Here is an 18,921-nt window from a genome sequence, read left to right on the forward strand (position 1 = left end):
CTGTCTGTCAGGCTGAACCTCTGTGTCTGCACTGAAAGCTGAGTTGAAGCAGTGAGAAGTAGCAAAGCTGCAAATTGCAAGTCAGCCCCAGCAAGACCTGCATTTTAAAAAATGTTCTTCTAATATTTTCCTTACCAGTAGCAGTAATTTGCTTGGCTGGGAAGAGGAATAAAACCACCTTTGGTCTGTGTAAAATTTGGATTAGGAAACTTGCAAGTACTCCTTGGATTTTTATTAGAAACAATGAAAAATGTTGAGCTGCTCTGTTGTCTATCTCATTGTAAATTTGCAAGTTCATTTTTGAGTTGAATCAAATGGTTATGTAATTACATACTTCTCCTACTTATTGAGTAATTATATATATCTTATAATTGCCGAGTAATCACTCTACTATAACTAGAATTTAATGTTACAACTAATTGTATAATAACTATATAGTAATGTTGTTATCCAGGCAACTTCGAATAGAGTGTTATCCTTTTAATTCACATTCTGTTGCCCAAAACTGTATTTTTAAAATATAGTATAGTTAGGCATTGGAAGAAAGATTAATAATGGAATAAAAATATCAGCAGAGGAAACACATGTTTTCCTTCCAGGTTCGGGTGGATGAAAATAAAAATATTAACATGTTAAAATTGTACCGTAGATAGAAAAAGTTTAATTTTCTCATGAATTTGGTATATAAATTGCTACTAGGCAACCTACTTTTATTCTATCCTATGTGCCAACCTGTCAACACTTATTTTTAAACTTCCCTACACACTAGAGGGGAAATGTTTAAAAGATACATCTTTTTTCCACAGCCAGCTGAGTCCTGAAGTGTTTCATGTCACTGGAACCTTAAGAATGTATATGTCATATCTACAGTTGGCCATTTCTAATGACTTCATTGTTAATAAAATAATGGGTGCATATGACAGTCACATGTTTTTGTGTGTTCATCACAAGTAATCAGTCGCAGACACTGGAGAAACTGTGATAGATGAGAGGAGAAATGTACTTTGTTGGGTTGTATCTGCTCCCAAATCACACCCGGGGACAGTTTCACAAAGGTGCAGAAGGACGGTTTGATGTACAATTGAAGAGCTGAGTTCAAGTACTGGAGATGCATTTTTCTGGTGCTGGTTGAGCAGCCTGGGTCTGTAAGAATAATGTCAGACAAAATAACTTTGCTCCTGCAGGATTCTGTGTGTGGACTGTGTAAAACATGGTTGTTCTTCTGGCAGGATAAGAAGTTTTGCCTTCATTGCTGTATCTAAAACGGGGTCTGGACCTTGTGTAAACTTCAGTGAAATCCAAACTGAATCCATCAGGCTCCATGAAACCATTCCACCTTCACAATGCTGGAGTCTGTCCAGGTGCTCTGGCACGGTGTCATCCAGGGAGAATTTGAGCAATAAGGAACTGGGCTACAAGGCAGGTTTGCAAAGAGTTTTACAAAACTGCCCTCCCTCCACAAAACCTCAGAAAAGAAGTGCGTCATATGTTACCAGAAGAATCACTGAAAACACCCTTTGTGCCACTCTGTGAACACCAAAATAATGGAATTGCATGGACCTGTACTGTAAGTAAATCAGAGATTGTTTATAGGAATCCCCAAATTAGAAGAAAATCCAGATCACTCCTCCGTGGTAAAATGTCCTGTGAGCAGGACTGAAATGTGCTGCACACACACGTGTTAGAGAACATCATGGAAATCTGGGAGATTGGAAAACCGTTTTCAGGTTTAATAACATTTCAGTTTTAACAACTCATTTAAAACTTGAATGAAAATGTGTAAATCCAAGGAGTTTCCCTTAAAAAATTAATTAAACGTTGCTTTTCTAGGGTTTTGTAATTCTGTCTTATCTAGGTTTTTGTAGAGGACTCAGATGTGAAGAAGACTCAGAAGTGACAATGCCTGACTTCACTTACACTATTTTTAATAGTTTTATATTGTTTAATCTCATTCTCATACCTGTGATCTTAGACTTGTGTTATTTTGGGCAGCCAGGGAGATGCCCAGGAAGAGGCAGAAGTGCAGGAGCTGCAGCTCTCGCCTGTCTGTGAATGCCAGGAGGAGGAACTGGGAGATGGAGCTGCTCTTGGGCATTTGCTGTTTCATGGCAGAGGGTCCTGTTAAAAATAGAATCCGAGAATCAGAAAAGGCAGAAAAGGAGGAACAGACCCTTCTGAGCAAAGCTGATCCATTTTTCACAGAAATAAACTGAAGCTGAAATGCATTTCCTTTCTCTAGGTTGTGCTGGCTGAAGGTGGTGTGAGGAGCAGGAGCTCTGGCCACGTGCTGTGTAGAACTCAGTTTTGCTCTGGTGTAGTGGGGACATGGAGCTGGTTTGGGACAGACACAGGGGATGTCAGATGTAACTCACCTTCTATGGAAAAATTCATTTTCATCACTCATGACTCTAAGGAGTGTGGTCTACAGAAGAGAGGCTTAGCATGTCCTCAAAATAGTATTTTTCTTATTTTCCACCACCATCATTTCAGGGGCTGAAATCCTGATTGTTATATTGTTATTGTGGTAGATGTTCATCTGAGGTTTTGAAAGCCTCAGTTTTATGACTGACAGTGTGAAGAGACAGGCAAAAGGGCTCAGCTCTCTGAGGCTTGGTGCAGAGCCAGGAAAGCAGCAGTGTCCATCAGGCAGTTCCCCATCTACCCTGTGTTTTACCTTGTGCTTCCTTGAAGATGAATTCACACACAGATTAATGTTTAATAACACCACTTCTCTTGATGAGAGAAGAGTTGTGACAAATCTCCTCTGTGCCAGCCCAGAGGCACGGCTCTGATGGACAATTCAGGACACAAGTCTTCCTGGAGAGAAGAAAAGGGCTGGGAGAGGAGAGTGCCACCCCCAAAGGGAAGGTTCAGCACTGCCCAGGACCCTGTCTGATTTCTGAAAGTCCTTGAATTATTCATCTCTAAGAGTAAAAGACTTTGCATTTAAGTGCTTCTTCCTAAACTGAGAGAACAATTTCTCTGTCCCAGTGCCTACCCAAAGGCCCTGACTTTGTGTACTTGGTCAAATCCTCCCTGTTAAATATCTTGTGGTGATCTGGAGCTGTGAGCAGGTCTGACCCTGCAACACCATGGCATTAAAAGGATGCTACCCTCACCTACAAGGGATTTCTCCTTGCCCACAACCCTTCTGCCCCAGTCCTGGGAACAGCTCCCCGGGTCGGTTGAGAGCTGCCCCTGGCAGGCAGCAGAGTCCCTGCCCAGCACAGTGCCCTGGGCTGCAGGACCCTGCTCTGTCCCACAGCCCTGGGTACCCCTGGCTGCACCCCCAGCTTCACAGCTCTTCCAAAGTGCCCCAAAACAGCCCCCAGCTCACCCATCCCATCAGTTGGGGTTGGGCCAGCTGTAGGACATGCCTCCAGGAACTGCCCCTGCATTGCCCTGCAGCCACAGACTCACGGTGTGTAGCCCTGCCAAGATTCCTCCTGCATGGAGCTCTCAACCATCCTGCCAGTGCTGAACCCCTTGAAGCTGTGTCTGTGCCCTGCTGGTGTCCCTGAGCTGCCCCGGCAGTGCCCTCAGCCCTGCTGGGTTGTGCAGAGGAGCTACTCCTGGGCAGAGCTGTCTCTCTGCAACGCTACCCGCTTGCCAGGAACTCCTTGTGTACCAGGAGCCCAGCCCAGCTCAGCAGCACAGCAACAGCCCTAGGTATTTCATGACCGTGGGGGGCTTTGGGGATGAGTCCCTGAACATCAGAGCCTGAGGAAAGTTGCAGGAACCTCTTGAGAAACCAAAGTGACATTCAAACTGTGAAGTTTCTTGTAGTGTTAATGGGTCCCACTGAGGGACTCAACAGAGAAAACATCCCCAGGACTAAGAGCACAAATCTGGACACAGGGATGACAGGACGCAGAATCACAGAATCAGCAAGGTTGGAAGAGACCTTCAACATCTTCTGGTTGAACTGTCAACCCAGCACCACCAGAATCACCCCTAAACCATATCCCAAAGTGCCACATCCAGATGCCATCTGAACACGTTCAGAGACTCCACCACCTCCCTGGGCTACTTGTTCCAATGCTTAAAAACTCTCCCAGAGAAAATAGAGGGTTTCTAAAATGTCTAATCTGAACCTTGCCTGACACAACTTAATGCCATTTCCTCACCTCCTGTCACTAAAGGCTTTGCCGAAGAGACCAAGCCCCACACCCAATAAAACCTCCTTTCAGGTCATTGTAGAGAGCAATGAGGTCCCCCCTGAACCTCCCTTTCTCCAGACTCAACAAGCCCAGTTCCCTCAGCCGTTCCCCAGTAGACATGTTTTCCAGAGGCTTCCCCAGCTCTGTTCCCTTCTCTGGACATGTTCCAGCCCCTCAAGGGCCTTTTTGCGCTGAGGGGCCAGAACTGGACACAGCACTCCAGGTGGGGCCTCAGCAGTGCCCAGCACAGAGGGGTAATCAGTTCTCTGCTCCTGCTGGTCACACTCTTCTCCACAAAGACCAGGATACCCTTGGTCTTCTTGCCCCCCTGGGCACACTCTAGCTCATATCCAGCCACTGTTAAGCAGCACCCCCAAGTCCCTTCCTGCTGAGCAGTTCTCAAGCCACTCTGCCCCCAGCCTGGAGCATTCCAGGGGGTTGTTGGGACCCAAGTGCAGGCCCTGACACTTGGCCTTATTGATCCAACCTGTCCAGATCCCTCTGTCGAGTCAAAGTCTGGCCACCAGCAGTCCAAGGTGTCAGTTCTGCTACCCCCTCCTTCCTTCACTCAGAAAGGAAAACTCCATCATTTGGGGTCTCTGTGCCCAAGACGTCTCTGACCACCACATCCCCCAGCAGTCACAGAATCATAGAAGACCAACTAGTTCCAACCCTTTGACACTACACCAGGTTGCTCAAGAACCCCATCCAGTGTGGCCTTGAACAACTTCCAGGGATGGGGCAGACAGAACCTCTATGAGCAACCTGTGCCAGGATCTCACCACCCTCCCCATAAAGAATTTCTTCCTAATATCCCATCTAACCCTGCCCTCTATCACTGTGAAGCCATTCCCCTTGTCCTGTCACTCCAGGACCTTGTAAATAGTCTCTCTCCATCTTTCTTGTTGACTCCCTTCAGGCACTGGAAGGCCACAATTAGGTCACCCCGGAACCTTTTCTTCTCCAGCCTCAACAATGCCAATTCTCTCAGCCTTTCCTCACAGCAGAGCTGCTCCATCCCTCTGATCCCCTTGCTGGTCTCGTCTGGACTCAGCTCCAGCAGGTCCATGTCCTTCCTGTGCTGGACCCCAGAACTGGAGGCAACTCTGCAGGGGTGACAACATTATAGCCATGTGTGTTCCAGCAAGGGCACTGTAGAACCTCCTGGAGTAAAGGGGCCACGGTGACACTGTAGAGACTTCTGGACCCAAAGGAATCCTGGGACACTGTGGAATCTCATGGAATCTAGGGAGCATTGTGACAGTGTGAAAACTCATGGAATTAAGAGGTCATTGTGACAGTGCAAGGCCTCACGAAACCAAAGGAACCCCGGGAGACTGTGGAAACTCATGGAATCAAGGGACCATTGTGACACTCCAGGGTCTCATGAAATCAAAGGAATGCTGGGACACTGTGGAACCTCATGGAACCAAGGGTTTATTGTGCCATGAAGGGTCTCATGGAACCAAAGGAACCCTGAGACTTTTCAGGACCTCATAGAATCAAGGGGCCATTGTGACACTGAGGAACCTCGGGGACTCAAAGGCCACTGTGACACTGAAGGGCCTCATGGAACCAAAGGAACCCTGAGACTTTTCACCACAGAACCTCATGGAATCAAGAGGCCACTGTGACACTGCAGAGCATCATGAAGACAAAGGGACCCCAGAACACTGTGGACCTCAAGAAATCAAGGACCCATATTGGCACTGTGGAACCTCATGGAATCAAGGAGACATTCTTACACTGCAGGGCATTATTGAACCTAAGTGACCATTGTGACACTGTGGAACCTGATGGAGTCAAGGGACCTTTGTGAAATGCGGGGCCTCATGGAACCAAAGGAACCCTGAGACATTTCAGGACCTTGTGGAATCAAGGGACCATTGTCATCCTGCAAAGCCTTATAGAGCTAAATGGACTCTGGGACACTGTGGAATGATGGAATCAAGGGACCACTGTGACACTGCAGGACCTCACAAAACCAAAGGAACCCTGCGACATGTTGGAACCTCATGGAATCTAGGGGCCGTTGTGACACTGCAGGGCCTCATGGAACCAAAGGATTCCTGGGACACTGTGGAATCTCATGGAACCAAGGGACCACTGTGATATGTGGGGCCTCCTAGAACCAAAGGAATCCTGAGACATTTTGCAAACTCATGGAATCAAGCGTCCATTATCACACTACAGAGCCTTATGAAGCCAAATGGACCCTGTGACTCTGTGGAACCTCATGGAATCAGTTGGTCATTCCAACACTGTAAAACCTCATGGATACTGTCAGGTTCCAATTATTAAAAGAGGCCTCTGCCCAAATTCAACCGCAAAGGAGACCATGTGCCAAAGTCAGCAGTCCAGGTTTGATTTAAAAGTACATAGGAGGTAGAGAGAGAAAGAAATAGAGAGAGAGAGAAGAGGGTGGTGGGAAGACAGTGAGAGAGAGACAGAGATGAAGTAAATGTATCACACCATGTAGATCCCTGAGGTGTTCCGCCGGTCCTTCTTCACCCTGCTCTGCTCAGTGGAGGGTCCCCAAGTTGTGCTTCTGGGGTATCACTTTTATACAGTCCAAGCCCCGAGTATTCAGGGGGGTAGATGCTGTTCCCACAGCTTGGGCTGGCACGTGTACAAGGACTTGCTTCCTTTCCCACAGCTTGCCACGGTGGGTTTTGCCCAGTGTGCTTCCAGTCTGCAGGTGGGAATCTTTGTCTGGATGGGTTCCCCAGACCTGCCTTACCAACCCTGGCTTCCTGTTGGGGCTGTCTGCTCTTTCCCCCAGTCTGCACAGTGCAATTCTGTCCTGGGTGCTACTTTAAAAGCTTCACCTCTGTTTAGGCCTTGGAATTAAATGCCTTCCTGTTTGCCCCCAGTGCTTATGTCTTGTGGTACCTTATGGGATTTTCCTTCTTTGACAGTGTTTTGAGACCGTTCATTGTGCCCTTCTAGTCCTTACATGTGCACACACACACAGCAGTCTCACCAGTGTCTGGTCCTCCAAAGAACACAAACCCTGATGATTTGTAGCTCCTACTCCAGTGATTGGCACTTGGAGCTCCCTCTGTACCCAGAGCTCAGAGCTCCCTTGTCCCAGAAAGTTTAAAGATATTGTGCCTCATTCTGCCAAGACAACGCTTGGAAAAAAGTGTCACTCTGTGTTTCCTGGGATAAGAGTACTATACTGTCATATTCCAAAACTTTGGAGAGGTCCCAGAGATCTCCCAGAAAAGAATTTGGGGCCTCAAGCATATGACATATATAGAGGCTGAGGACTCAGGGGTCAGTGGTGTGAAGACTGCGGACAGTAGAGGAGTAGCCTGAGAGGTCTGGAAGGGGGGTGTCAGAGCTGGTGGAGCTTTTCTTCATGGCAGAAAACAGCCTAAGAAAGAACTAGTGCCACCAAGGGCAACTGGGGTGGTCTAGACTGGTGACAAGAAGTAAGAAATTTCCCTCCAAGGTCAGTGTTGTGGTGCAATATGTCACAAAGGAGTCTGGATGAGCCCAAGGCTTTGTGTGTCCAGGAAGAGCCAGGGAGGATGGAGAGATGTCAGCGCAGGAAGGTGCCAGCGAGGTGGGGCAGTCGGGGGGGATGACGACAGCCTGCAGGGAAAGGGGCAGGGCATGGACACCGTAGGACACCCTGGGATGGAGAGGAGAGAGGGATGGGGAGAAGCTGAAAGGCCCTGACAGAACCACCTTCTGCAGGCCTTTGGCCATGACTGCTGTCTGTGCCCCTGATGCCATGAGGAAACAAGTGCCCCCTGCAGCCCTGGGGCCTCATGGCCTCCTTGTCCCTGCTTAGCAGCCTGGCAGGTGCCACCCCATCGTCCTGCCCTTGGCATTGCACATCCCACATCCCAGTGCCCCAGGAAGAGCTCTGAGGAATGAGGCAGGGACAGGATCTGCCTTCCCAGGGCCTGGGGGTCCGGGCTTGGCCCGTTGGATTAAGGAAACAAGTCAATGTTTATTCAGCATCAGCGCCACCTTTCCCTTGCTTGTCCATCCTTGTCATCACTGTCTGCAGTTTTCTGTTCCAACTGGAATCTGGGGACACTTTCACTGCTGTGTCCCTCAGTGAGACCCATTAGCACTGCAAGAAACTTTAGTGTTTCAATCTCACTTCAACTTTTTGAGAATACTATTTATATACTCTCAGGGACTGAGTCTCATGTAAACAGCACACCCCCCCCCCCGCGGGTCATGAAATGCCTGGGGCTGTTGCTGTGCTGCTGAACTGGGCCGGGTTCCTGGCACACAGGGAACTCCTAGCAAGCAGACAGCACTGCAGAGAGACAGCTCTGCCCAGGAGCAGCTCCTCTGCACAGCCCAGCAGGGTTGAGGGCACTGCCTGCAGCACCCAGGGCACAAAAGCAAGGCAGAGAGAGGTTACACACAGCCTGGGCTGGGAGGGAAGTTGAGAGGAAGATCTACTGGAGGAGGAATCTTTCCAGGTTTCCTCAGTGTAAGTCAGCATGAAGGGCAATGTGTCTGCAGTTGGTGCAAAGATCTCCTAACACTGGCACATCCCACTCCCTGCTGCACCATCCCAGGCACATCCCAGCAGGGTTCCCTTCTCCCAGGGATGGCTGCAGGGTTGTGAAGCCGGGCTGTGCCACCCAGGCTGCCCCAAGCTGTCCTGCAGAGCAGGGTCCTGCGGCCCAGGGCTATGCCGGGGCAGGAGCTCTGCCACTGCCAGGGGCAGCTCTCAGCTGGGCTGGGGAACTCCCTCAGGTCTGGGCAGAGGCTGTGGGTGGAAAAAACAAAGCCTGACAGGGTAGGGCAGGTTTCTTCTGCTATCAAGTGAGAGTTTCATGGGGCAGGGCTGCTCACAGAACCAGAGCACTCCAGGATATTTTCCAGAGCATACTTCAAGGGGAAGGTCCAAGGAGGGATTTCTCTCAAGCTCTCAAGCCACATGCCTGGTGGTTTGAGTTCCAGAGTGAACTCTGAGGAGCTGCACAGGGCTGAGAACAACTTGCTGGCACTGTTGGTGTCTGGGAGGTGGCACAGCTGACTCAGGGTCATGCTACCCTGAGTGCCCAGTGGGCTGTGCCCTGGCCTCTCCCAGCTGGACCCTCCCTGTGCATTTCCTTGGTTCTCAGCTTGCCTGTGGTCCTGAGGTTGTTCCCTCCTTCTCTCAGTCAGGCTCACTGGGGAGGGGAGTTCAAGTTACACAGTCCAACACTGATCCTGGGATTCCCCTATGGCAGGTGTGTCCCTGGGAATGAGACATTCCACTTGTCCTCTGCCCTGTGGGCTGTGGGCAGTGAAGTCTGTGGGTCTGAGTAATGAGCTCTTTTTCCCTCAATCAGACCCCATCATTAGGACACTTGGCTCTTTTCTGAGGTGTCCTTACAAGGTGGGAGCTGCCCTCGAGAATGCAAATCATCCTCCCAGCACAGCTGTGTTCTCTGAAAGCCCCAGTGGAGAGGGGCAGAGATGCTGTGCCCGTGCCAGGAGATGGTGTTGGGTTGGTGAGATGAACCACGGGTGTCCTTGGCTCCAAGTGGGGTGCTGAGCCCTTGAGACAGGCTGAGACACTGAGGGGTCTGGGATGGATCCCTCTGCTCTCAACAGTGTCTAGTGGCTTTTCAGACCAAAATGAGAGTGTGATCAATCTCCATCTCAGGAAGGAGCAAAGCCAGGGCAGTTGGGAACAAGAGAGAGGGATAAACCAGGTCCCCTCCCTCTGCACTAAGCCCCAGACAATCCTCCTGCCTGGCAGGACCCTCTCTATTCTCCCTGAGTGCATCAGAAGTGCTGAGGGGTTCTGACATCCAGGAACACTCCTCAGGAGAGATGAGGGAATTGGAAAAAACAAAAAGCAAACAAAACAAACCTGTGACACTGCCTTCTGCTGTCCTGTTTTTTCTCAGAAACTGGGAGTGCAGATGCTGACAAGCCCTTTTGCACTGGGAGCAATTTCATCTAACACAGCCCTGTCCCCACCATGCCCACGACCCCACCAGTGCAGAGCAGGGTTGACCCCTCACAACCAGTGGGCAGAGGGTCTGCTCCTCATGGAAGATGTAGTGAGCCCCAACTAGGGCTCCAACCCTGGAGCTGAAGGAGAGATTCCTAGAAAAGGAAAACCAATGGAGCAGTGAGAGGAGTGTTGGAAAGCAGCTTTGATTTTTCTTAGAATGTTCTGCCCTAACTGGTCACTGTTATTTCCAACATGAACAGGTCCCCATGTCCAGAGGCAGCAAATGCCCAACAGCAGCTCCATGCCCCAGTTCCTCCTTCTGGAACTCGCAGACAGGCGGGAGCTGCAGCTCCTGCACTTCTGCCTCTTCCTGGGCATCTCCCTGGCTGCCCTCCTGGGCAATGACCTCATCCTCAACGCCATAGCCTGCGACCACCACCTGCACACCCCCATGGGCTTCTTCCTGCTCCACCTCTCCCTCACAGACCTGGACTGCATCTGCACCACTGTCCCCAGAGCCATGCACAATTCCCTCTGGGACACCACAACCATCTCCTACAAGGGATGTGCTGCACAGCTCTTTTACTTTTTATTCTTCATCTCAGCAGACTTTTCCCTCCTCACCATCATGTACTACGACTGCTGCGTTGCCATCTGCAAACCCCTGCACTACGGGACCCTCCTGGGGAGCAGAGTTTGTGCCCACATGGCAGTAGCTGCCTGGGCCGCTGGGTTTCTCAGTGCTCTGCTGCACACAACCAATACATTTTCCCTGGTCCTGTGCCAGGGCAATGCCCTGGTCCCGTTCTTCTGTGAAATCCCACACATTCTCAAGCTCTCCTGCTCACACTCAGGCTACCTCAGGGAAATTGGCTTTCTTGTGGTTACTGCCAGCTCAGCATTTGGTTGTTTTGTTTTCATTGTTTTCTCCTATGTGCAGATCTTCAGGGCTGTGCTGAGAATCCGCTCTGAGCAGGGAAGGCACAAAACCTTTTCCACGTGCCTCCCTCACCTGGACGTGCTCTCCCTGTTCCTCAGCACTGCCACATTTTCCAATTTCTAACCGCCCTCCATCTCCCCCCTCTCCCTTGGCCTTGCCCTGTCAGTTCTGTACTCAGTGGTTCCTCCAGCACTGAACCCCCTCATCTACAGCTTCAGGAATCAGGAGCTCAAGGATGCCCTGAGAAAAATGATGACTGGTTGCTTTTCAGGAGCAATAAATTGCCTGTTTTCTGGTGCATAGCATTCATAATGGGACTCACTAATGGTCCAACCTTCCTGCTCAGGTTTTTCTTGGAGGTCCATAGATTCTTGCAATAATTATTATGCATCTGCCTTCTAATTTATTGTCTACCCATTGAATTTGACCCAGAGATGTGTAAATGATGAATTGTGCTCTCTGAGTATTTAAACAAAATAAAGGACCCTGCAGTGCCTTCTTTGTCCAAGACCCTTCTTCTTAGATGTTCCTAAAGGACAGCACACTGCAGGACAGGGTGTATTTGCAAATGGGGGCAATAATCCCAGCCCAGCAGCACTGCCAGGGAGCAGCAGTGCTTGGTCTTTCCAGAGCTGCTCTCTTTCCACTTCCACACTGTCCTCCTGAGCCCCTTTCTCTCTGTAAGGTCTGAATGCTCTCTGAGCAAAGTACTGTGGGGTGGAAGCCTTTGGAGCACAGGCAGGGACAGGCCCTGGGAACTTCTGAAGCAGAGCTGGACTCCCTTCCAGCATCTCCAGGATGCTGTGGGATCTTCTGAGGCCACTGCATTTACTGGGTCACTTCTTCTGTCACCTTGCTCCAGGGCTGGAACTCTCCTGCAGTGATACCATGACACTTCTGCTCTCTGCTTTCCAGGTTTCATTTTTAGATCCAGTCTTCCCCTCCTGTTCACAGGGACATCCTGTGAGTACTTCAGAGCTACCATCCTGGGGCAGCTCCTGCCCAGCGTGGGCAGGCACAAGGTCTCTCTACCTGCTCCTCTCACCTCCCCAGTGCCACTGTTTTCTGCAACCTCCTCATCCTTGCCCAGTATAGCCCTCCTGGCAGAGTTGGACACAGCCCTTGTCCTACACCCTCCTCAGGCACCTGCCCAACCCCCTCAGCTCCAGCCTGATGGTCAGAAACCTTCAGGGCAGGGAGGCACCAGGGAAAATGTTGAGCAAATCTTTCAACTGCATTCAAATCCAATTGGAGGGGTTGGCCTCTAGGCAGAAATCCCTTCTCATTCTCCAGAACCAACAGGACAACTTGTGTCTTAGGCACTAAGCTGGAACTGTGTGGGATATAGAAAATGTTTTGGTGTTGGGGATATTGAGAAGGCTGGGCAGTGTCACTGGGAGACCTCTCCCAAATACTTGGAAAGGCCAGAGCCATCCCAGAGCTTCCTGGGGCCTTGGCAAAGGCAGACATGGCACCAATCTGCAAACAGGGCAGTAAGGAGGGTTGGGAGACTTCCAGACAGCTCAGGCTCAGCAGGGAAGGGGATATGGCAAGTCCTCCTGCAGCCATTCCCAGGCATTGGAAGGACAAGGCAGGGATTGCAGAACCCCTGTGGGAGGGAATAGAAGGGGATGTTGTGTGCCCAGGCTTTATCAAGGCCCTTGACATGGTCTCCTGTGGTCTCCTTATGACCAGACTGGTGAGAACTGGACTGAAGAAGTGGAAGATGTGGTGGGTGGGAAGTTGGCTGAATGAAGAGTGACAAATAAAATCCATGGTACAAAGTCCTCTTGGCAACAACTTCCTGATGAAATCCCTCAATGACCCCACTATAGAACATCTTTGTTATCTCTCTGTACAATGGGATAAAATGTGTTTTCAAGTCCTTTGTGGATGATGCCAAATTTCAGGGAGCCCTTGAGCAACCTGTCCTGTTTTAAAGTCACATATTGGGGCAGGAACTACAATCAAATGAATTCACTCTTCTTTTATTCCCCACCAATACAGGGAGACAAAATACAAGGAGGTATACGTGAAAAAATAACAGTTTACTGACAAGAAATATAGCAGCAAAAGCAACAACACCAAGAGAACAGTTCCAAGCATCAGCAGAGAGAGAAATTGCCTCCTCTCTCCCCCCCCCCCGAAGTCCCTTTTGTAAAGAGATGAAAACAGGGAGGCAGCAGCTCTGCTTGATTTCATGGAGTTCTGGCGAGGCACAGTGACCCCTTGGTTCCATGAGGTTCTGAGATGTTTCAGAGATCCTTCTGTTCCAAAGACATCCCGCATGTCACAATGGTCCCTTGGTTCCATGAGATTCCACAGTGTCCCTGCATTCCTTTGGTTCCATGAGGCCCTGCAGTGTCACAGTGCCACTTGATTCCGTGACTTTACAAAGAATCAGAATGGTCCCTTGATTTAAGGCCAACTGCACTTGGGGCTGCATTAGGGGGAGTGTGGGCACTCAGACAAGGGAGTTGTCACCCCCCTGGACTCAGCCCTGGGCTCACCACATCTGGACTGGTCTGTCTGACTGTGAGGTTCCCCAGTCTGGAGGAATGAGGAAGAACTGGAGAGGGTCTAGAGTAGATCTGACAGAATGGAGTTTTTCTCTGTATTGGAAATAGAATGAAATCTCCACAAAGACTAACATTGAAGGTTCAGATTGAAGGTGAGGAAAAAGAAATGTCAATCAACAGGGACCCTTGTGCTGTAAAAGATCACCCAGAGGAAGTCAGGATCAGCCCATGGTTTTGTGTTCCAGGGAACAGTCAGAGCTGGTGCAGAGACATCAGTGAGGGTCTAGAAATGCTGCTGGGAGGGGGGTGGGAAAACAGAAGGGGTGTGTGCAGCCTGCAAGGCCAGAGGAGCAGCAGGGACAGGGCAGCACAGCCTGCAGGAGAGATGACCAAGGGCTCTGGCAGGGCTGCAAGGCCCAAAGGCACCCAGACCTTTGTCCCCTTGCCTCTGGCAGCTACCTCTGCCACTCAGGCCACCAGAAGCAACTTGCCTTGCAGGTTCTGCACTTTGTTTCTGCCTCGCCCCTCCCTGAGGAGCCTGGCAGGGGTTGCCCAGTTTTGGACCTTTGTTGTTCCTCCCCCTCCCATCCCACTGCCCCCCCAAACAGCCCTGAGCCAGCCAGGAGGGACAGGATCTGCTGTGCCAGGGCCTGGGGCTCAGGTCTTGGCCTTTCTGCTCCACAAAACCAAGCCAGGCTTTGCTCAGCATTGCAGGGGCCTGCCCAGAGCCTTTGTCTGCCTGCACTCCTGGCCTCCAAGGATCTGCTCTAAGGAGTCCCTGGGGAGGTTTTGTCAGTGCCTGCCCTCAGTGGGGCCCAGGAATGCTTCAAGGGACTTGGAGTTTGGCTTCTGACTTCTTGAGCAGCTTCTTCAATCTTCTCTCAGTACCTCAGGATCATGGGCTGAACTGCAAATACACCATGGGGCTCATTAAAATCTAGAAATCCCTCATGATTTCTTTGTCTTCCTTTAATTGTCTTCAAGGCAATTTCAAAACAAGTCTTCAGAATTCGTACTTTTTTTGTTTTAATTCAATTATGGATACTTTTCTGTTCAGAGGAGAGGTGATAGAGGTGTTCTCCAAGTGATCTTGATGCTGAGTGTCTTTTCAGGAGATCCACACTGACCCTATATGATCAACCTTGCTCCTCACCCCCCAACCTCACCAGTTCTGACATGGTCCTTCTTGGACTGACAGCTGATGCAGCTCCAAACACACTGTGGGACTCATTAAAACACTGAAAAACAAATTATTTGTATTCCTTTAATTGTCTTCAAGAGTTCTACAACTAATTGGAGTTGTTTTGTAGTTTAGCTAAGCAGGAAGATTTTAAAGTGGAAGTCATGAAAAATATATATTTTTTGATGAATAGGAATGATTTACACAGAGCCTTGGGATGCAAGATGGTCAGGGTGCAAAGGATTTGGATCCAAAGACAAGGGGGCAAAAGACATCAGTAGCATTTAATCATTGACCAATTGAACAGTTATCAGGTGATTCAATAGCATGTGCTATAATTTTAACAGTGACTGAATTATAGATTCAAAACAAGAACATTTACATTACAGTCAATTCACACTCACACCCAGGCAGAGATGTGTGGACACATCAATAGTTGGGTGTGTAAAGGTCCCTCTCCAAAATTCTCCTTGTTGTCGGGGAAACACTCTACCAAATCCCTTTGTGTTTCCCAACAGACAAGGGTCACAGCTGGAGGAGTGTTTGTTGAGGGGGATCGGAATTGTCCTGGGCATCAGCGACAGTCTTTGGAGTGTTGCAAGCTGGAGGGTTCCCGAGCTGCGAGAGGCTGCCAGAGGCGTCCCACTGAGAGGGAGGTGCTGGGGAGCTTCCAGGGCCTCCCTCAGCACTGCTGGTTGTGGACTCACAACGTGACTGGCTTCAGTTATCTGCTGAATTTCCATCCTGGTGTCAGTAATGACTGGAGTTTCCAAAATATTTGGGAATTGTATCCAAACTGTTCCATTTGGGTTACGATTCAGGTAGGGAATTTTCCAAGGTTTTCAGGGCATGACTGATTATCCTGTGTTCCCCAGCTCTTACACCCATCCCAGTCAGCTGGATGGTTTATTGACAATGTGTCCCAAGGGGCGGGACCTCCGATGCCATAGAAACCCCTCCCCCTGGATTAAGAAACATTTGGAATTCATGAGATGTTCCAGTGGAGCATGAAAATGAACAGCAATTTTCCTAAAGCAAAGAATCAAGCAGAACAAAGCAAGGCCCCAGCAGTTGCAGAGCAAAGGTCCTCCCATCCCTCTGTTTCCTGTGGCCACTGAGGCGGCAGTGCAGACCCAAGGCGGTGCCAGGGTCCTGGTGCAGCCGAGGTAGAGTGGCAGTTGCGCGAGTGGCAACTGCGCGAGTGGCAACCCTGACGGTGAGGGCGGCAGCCCGGTGGGAGCGGCGGTTCCGGGTACAGACGCCGGTGGCAGCCGCTGTGGCGACGGAGCAGAGACTCTGAGGCGCTACAGGAGCTCTGACTCCGCTTCCAGGCGCCGGCAGTGTTGGGAAACCGGTCCCGGGCGGCTACAGGGCAGCGCAGGCCAAAAGCAGCAGCGGCAGCAGCCTCGTGGCAGCGGCGACTCCGGGCAGACACTGCCTCGCTCCAGCGCTGCTACCTCAACGGCGCTCAGGGGACAGTGAGGCGACTCCAGGGGCAGCAACCGGGGACTCCCTTTCGGGTCAACCCCAGGCACCAAAGAGGACCAGGGCCCGTCGCGTTCTCAGTTTGGTTCTCTCGAGTTCTCACGGCATCTGAGCACAGGATGGGATGGGGAAATTGAGCTAAATCACAACAGGAGCTCATGGAACCGAGTGACCATTGGGACATTGCAGGGCCTCCTGGAATCAAGGGACCAGTGGGACACTGGGGAACCTCTTGAAACCAAGGGAACCCTGGGATATTTTGGAACATCATGGAATCAAGGAACCATTGTGACACTGTGGGGCCTCAAGAAAGCAAAGGATCCAAGAGAAACTGTGGAAACGCAAGGAATCAAGGGACCATTGTGACCCTCCCAAGCCTTATAGAACCAAAGGAATCCTGGGACATAGTGGAAGTTCATGAAATCATTAGGGTCATTGTGACACTCCAGACCGTCATGGAACCAAGGGTCCATTGTGACACTGAGAGGCCTCATGGAACCAAAGGAACACTGAGAGCTTTTGGTATCTCATGGAATCAAGGGGCCATTTCTGGCAGGATACTCTGCTCGGATCATACCTAAAAATTGGTCAGAGAATGCAAAAAACACTCTCTGTGGTCAGTTACTGCTGGTGTCAAGGTGCCGTTTTTAATGTTGAATTATTCTAAACCCAAAATGGTTCATGAAATTCAAACACACATCCTGGTTTTGAAGCAGGTTTTGACAGATAAGCTGCTCCCTGACCTGCAAATATGTCTGGCAGTCAAACTCTTTATAACTATAAATGCCCTGTCCAACTTTCCTGTGGCAGATTCTTCCACAGACTTTCTTGAAGTGTGTGGAGCTTGTGCCATGAAACAGGGACAGTTCTTCATGGTCACTCCCCAGGAGTTAAGTGAAAGAGAGAGAACTACCCCCTGTCGTTGTGGGGTGAGTTACCTCAATGTCTGCTTCAGGATTGTTTCTTTTTGCTGACTTTGATCCAATTGCTTTAAAAGAATGGCTTTGATAGACTGTACTGTCCTATCTTGCACTATACTGCTACGAGGTTTTGGTTTTTATACTGTGCAGTAAATAATTCTGTTTAAGGTCTTTTGTCTGTTCATTTGTCTGATCAATTTTCTGTTCATTTGTCATAATAAATAATTCATTTTATAGAAATATTTATGATTTACCATCACTACAACCTGCAGGACAAAGTGATTGAATCACACCTCTATAATTCCTTCAATTGAAACCAAAATCTGAGCCTAAGATTGGATCCAACCACAACCAGGCTCCTCTCTGAGAAGGAATTTAGAAAGCAAGGGGGTCCTTTCTGCACCTCATAGCTCAACGAAATGGCTTCTGCCATAAACTTTGTCTAAGCCTTCCACCCACCCAACCCCAAGCTGTGACACACGGGCATGTCTTGTCCATGCAGTGCAAACATGGACTCCTGAACTGGTCATTGGATGTCCCTCCTTGGAGGGAAGAACAACCCCAATGGCCTGGGGTGAGAGGCCAGTGTTGGGACTGGCACTGGTTGTGCAAGGGCACTGCTGGGTGCCCCACCCTGAGCACTCCCACCCTTGTGCTGTTCACTGCTGTTTTCCTCTCCAGGGCGTTGTGCTGGGCACATCCTGGAGAGCAAACTGGAAAGCAGATTGAAGCTTTCAGACCCTGGCCTGAGGAGATGCCCCTGCAGGATGGCAGTGCTGCTGCAGAGGTCAACTCTGTGCCAGCAGTGCCTGTGGCTGTCCCTGCCTGCAGTCCCTGGACAGTCCTGCAGCAGGACTGGGACCAACTGCCAGAGCACTGAGACCTCCAACAACACAGGGCTCTGAAGGACAGTGTGGAAGGGAAGGAAGAGGAGGCCACGCAGGAGAAGGGCTGCTGCTCCCTGGCAGTGCTGCTCTGCTGGGACTCTTTTTTGGCCCAGCTCTGCACAGAGGCACTGACCCTGCAGCTGCAGAGAAGTCAGAGAGGAAAGATGTCAGGCAAACAAGTCAATGCAGAGTTCTTTATTTTGTATAAGCAGACAGTGAGTACAATTCCCAATTTGTACAACGCCTGGGCCAGGTTAGAAAGGCAAACACAGAATTGAAAATGGTGTTTATATTTTTAGAAATATATATGTACCTTTATATGTAAATATTTATGTATATAAAGATTATTTTAGCGTGAACAAATTCTCACAAATAAAACACCCCTACTAGGAGTAAAAAATAGAGAAGATATGGTGGGTTTTTAATGAAGTCCGTAACAGGATTGGCCTTTAATGAGGTACATAATATGCAGAAGAAGGAGAGTTTATTGCTTCTGAAAAACACCCACTTATCAGTTTCCTCAGGGCATCCTTGAGCTCCTGGTTCCTGAAACTGTAGATGAGGGGGTTCAGTGCTGGAGGCACCACCAAGTACAGAACTGACACAATCAGATCTAGGGATGGGGAGGAGACTGAGGGAGGCTTCAGGTGGGCAAATGTGGCAGTGCTGAGGAACAAGGAGACCACAGTCAGGTGAGGGAGGCATGTGGAAAAGGTTTTGTGCCGTCCCTGCTGAGAGGGGATCCTCAGCACAGCCCTGAAGATCTGCACATAGGAGAAAACAATGAAAACAAACCAACCAAATGCTAAACTGGCAGTAACCACAAGAAAGCCAATTTCCCTGAGGTAACCTGAGTGTGAGCAGGAGAGCTTGAGAATGTGTGGGATTTCACAGAAGAACTGGC

General features: G+C 49.8%; 1 protein-coding gene and 1 pseudogene across 1 annotated transcript in view; one reads left to right on the forward strand and one right to left on the reverse strand.

Moving 5' to 3' along the window:
• LOC116779970 overlaps positions 1-18,921 on the reverse strand; it is a 287,746-nt pseudogene that overhangs the window by 121,891 nt on the left and 146,934 nt on the right.
• The window catches only part of LOC116780078 (zinc finger protein 239-like), a 57,060-nt gene that overhangs the window by 23,090 nt on the left and 15,049 nt on the right, over positions 1-18,921 (forward strand). The gene's annotated exons all lie outside the window — the stretch shown is intronic.

Source organism: Chiroxiphia lanceolata, chromosome W, assembly GCF_009829145.1.
Source record: "Chiroxiphia lanceolata isolate bChiLan1 chromosome W, bChiLan1.pri, whole genome shotgun sequence".
NCBI lineage: Eukaryota > Metazoa > Chordata > Aves > Passeriformes > Pipridae > Chiroxiphia > Chiroxiphia lanceolata.